The 3,724-nt window shown below is 39.1% G+C and overlaps 1 long non-coding RNA gene across 1 annotated transcript; it reads left to right on the top strand.

Annotated features, from left to right (window-relative positions):
* The first annotated feature begins 378 nt into the window (after positions 1 to 378).
* On the top strand, positions 379 to 3,372 carry LOC140008034 (uncharacterized). Its single transcript, XR_011815449.1, has 2 exons — positions 379 to 588; positions 3,124 to 3,372. It is a non-coding gene; the product is annotated as an uncharacterized lncRNA (long non-coding RNA).
* The last annotated feature ends 352 nt before the right edge of the window (positions 3,373 to 3,724 follow it).

The following is a 3,724-nucleotide window of genomic DNA, read 5'->3' as shown; positions in this document are numbered from 1 at the left end:
AACTTGTACTGTGGTTCTAAAATAGGTAATATTATGAATAAACACTCAAGTGATAGTTAGTAGTGCAATCGTTATAAGAATTTCTCGGAGGTTTCGCGTTATAGCGTTAAAATTTGACGGTTCGCGTTTTCACACGCGCGACTTCATTTGAGGGACTTTAGACCCTTATTTCGGGACAATTAAGAGTGAAGAATATTTACATGAATATATATGCATTAGAGGCTTAGTGCACTAGTGAACCAAACGCGCGAGAAAATCGAGCCTAAAACGTGCCAAACGAGCCTTAATGAGAGTTGACTTTGGGAATAATTTGCACCACACATTGTGTCTTCCTTAAGAAGCTAAATTTGGACCAAACACTCTCTCTCTTAGTCTCTCTCTTGGCCGAATTCTCTGCAGCAAAAACACAACACAAAGTTGCCATTTTCATCTTCAATTCTTGCACAAAACCTTCATAGATTCACACCAAATTTGAACTACACTTAGTTTGTTGCTTGGAGAGTTCATCTAGCTAGCAAAAGGAGGAGTTTTTCACGGTTTCTTGGAGCACTAGAGGACCGAAAATTTCTGGTTTAAGACACCAAGGAGGTATAACATCATCCTACACCTTAAACTTGGATTATGATGGTAGAAATGCATCTTTAAGCTATTGCATGTGTATGGGTGTCTTGACATTGGTGTAAAATTTGAAAAGTGGGCTCTATGGATTCCCACACTTGGGTTGTTGCTGATTTGATGATTGATGGTGGTTATATTGTTGGTTTAGTGGTTAAAATGATGGATTAGTGGTGGGTAATTGATAGAAACTTCATTGGGTGCAAGAAGCAAAAATTTCCGAAAATTCCCCTGTTTTGTTCGGCCACTATAAGGCCAATTTTTGGTGAATTATTGGCATGAACCTGATGCTTATATGTTATATTAGATGTGTGAAAAGTTTCATTGAAAAATAATAAGGTTTGGTTGGGCAAATGAATTTTTTTTGGGAAACTAGCAAATCTGGAAACTGTTCCCGTATGGCTCAGACCAGCTGTGGTATTTCGACTATAACTCTGTCCTCGGATGTCGAAATCATGTGCCGTCAGTGGCGTTTGAAACTAGACATCCCTGGCTTTAATTTGAGATAAAATGCATGTTCTGATTCTTTGTGAGGGAGCCGGACCAAACGTTTTAAGATCACTGTCCTGTTTCTCGGAACTGCTGGAATGGTCTGTAGAGGCAGCAACTTGAGGCTCAATTTCGAGCTGGTTGCTTGCCAAATTTTGAAACGATTTCTTCTGTGAACTTTTAGTCCTATGAATGTATTTTCCAACACCATAAACCACGCTCAATTCCAAGCTAAATTGACTGAGTTGTGACCAAAATAAGAGGACTGCCCTGTTTTGGAAAACCGTATTATTTGGACTGGTTTCGGACAAAAACCCGTGAGTAATCTTATTAATTGAAATTTTGATGCTAAACCATTACCAAAGGTATCATGGTTGTATCTTAGACCTTTATTTCACAAATGAACCATGGTTGGATAGCTTTCTTGGTTAAACGATTTGAATTTGGAAAATGAAAGTCAAAAGGCAGATTGCCTTAGGAATTTTCCGGAACTTTGGGTGATTAGTTCACCACCTTCCCGAGGGTATTTTTCCCTGAAATTTGACAGAGAGATACCTTCCATATAGTATCGAAATACTGCCAATTTTGGTATCAATCCAAGTTCGTTTCGATACCTAATTAAATTTCTAGTGTTGGAGGTTCAAATCTGGAAATTCTTCTCCAGTCTTGAATTTGCCTAACTTTGAGCTACCGTATCTCGGTACTCGAAACTCCGATTCTTGATCCGCTTGTTTTGTTATAAACTTCACTTGCAACACTACTTGAGTGACAAATTTCAGAGGCTGGTTTGCAACGTACGAATCGTGCCGAATTTTCAAAGTTGGCCAAAATCCAACTTCATTCTGCCTTGTGAACCAATTCTGTGCCTTCAAGCTCATTTTTGAGCACTTTCCACTTCGATTCATGGAAAAGTGTCTTCTAGGAACTTATAGTACTTTCTAAGAGGTTTCCAACGGTATAAAGTTTTCCAATTCTCGACTTGTACCGAGTGAGTTACGATTTTCAAAGATTCATAACAAAACTGAATTTTTCAAATTTCAAGGCAAAGGAGTTTTCCAAAAACTCTTAATTCTCTTAGTAATATTCAAACGTTTTGCCCTCGATTTTCATGATAAAAACTCAATTAATATTGTACTTAATAAAACGCAAGTTGAACCTCGATTTACGAGTAATTGAGGTTCATTTTTGTGAAATATTCCTTAGATTGTACTAATGTACAATCTTACTTGATAATTGAGATACTTGAGTAATTATCCACCATTAACTGCCAGGCACACAAGGAGACCTTCAAGAGGATCTCACCGTGGACACTTGAACTCCAGCGAATAATCTTTATTAAATTGCTCGGTGAGTGTCAAATGTGTGACTCTTTGATACTTGCTTAATTGTGGTAATTATTAGAGATTTCAAAAATAAGGGCGGGTGTGTACTTTATCGCATCCGTCCTGATTTCAAATGAATGAATGAAATGTATTGAATGAATGAATGAAATGCAATGCTATGTAATGGTTACATATGTCGTTGGAGTGAACCTCCTCGACTTTCAAATGAATGGAGGACGCCCAAACTCATAGGCCGACCTTGAACTCGAGCCGGCAATGGGGTTGGTCGGGAACTTGGGCGAGCCATGAGATTATAAGCTCGACCTAATAAGAGGTCTTGCTTGGCATACTCGTCGAGTATCGCCCTAAAAATAGACTTGTGGGCCCTTGGGGTGTACGGTGGACGGAGGGAAGTAAGTGGTGATCTACGGAAATGGAAATACCAACCCGGTTGACAGGAGGGTCAATGCGGGAAAGTATACGAATGACATCGACAGAGCGAGTGGAACTTAGCTCCTGAGAGCTACTATATCCTTGAATTGTTTCTGATTTACTTTTCCGGCTCGAATGATTGACTAATGAAATGTCCTGGTTTTGTTTAATGAATTTGGGATTGCTATTTGAACAAAGTGCTTGCATGTGTGTTCTTGGCCTCACGAGCGTTTTGCTCACCCTGTAGATTTGTTTTCCTTAACAGGACTGGAAATGGAGTTAACGCGGAGAAATCTCCTTTTAGATATATTGTGTTTTAGGGTTTCAAGTGTATTTTGGCTCGACCCCTTTATGATTGTACTTTTGGAAGTTTAATGTATCATTCGGATATATGGGGTGTATATTTTGGAATTTAAGTTGTATTATGAACGCACGACGTGCGGGTGGCAAGCTGATAGGTACCTTGTGATGTGACCCTGAGAACTGTATGGATATTGTTAAGCATGAACGTTTCTGCACTATATGTATTTGCACTAATTTGATTGTGGTATCTAGTATCGCTTTAAGCTTGAACGTTTATTGCTTGAGTCCTGGCGAGAGCTAGGCAGGCGTTCCGCGGATACCCTTTGGTGCGCCTTAGGGAGAAGTGGGGGCGTCACAGCGTCAATATACTTGGCTAGACTCTTGATTATTGTATATTTTGGGATTTGATGTAACCTTTGAGAACTTAATGTAAGGATTGGATACTTGATGTATTTTGAAACTTGTGATGTATGTTTGAATGTTATTTATAGGAGTGACCTCCCTTCCTTACTTATATCATCGTGATGGCTGGTATTTCATTAAACTTGAATGGGAATTGTCTT

Source organism: Coffea arabica, chromosome 6c, assembly GCF_036785885.1.
Source record: "Coffea arabica cultivar ET-39 chromosome 6c, Coffea Arabica ET-39 HiFi, whole genome shotgun sequence".
Classification (NCBI taxonomy): domain Eukaryota; kingdom Viridiplantae; phylum Streptophyta; class Magnoliopsida; order Gentianales; family Rubiaceae; genus Coffea; species Coffea arabica.
This window is presented reverse-complemented; position numbering and strand designations above follow the sequence as displayed.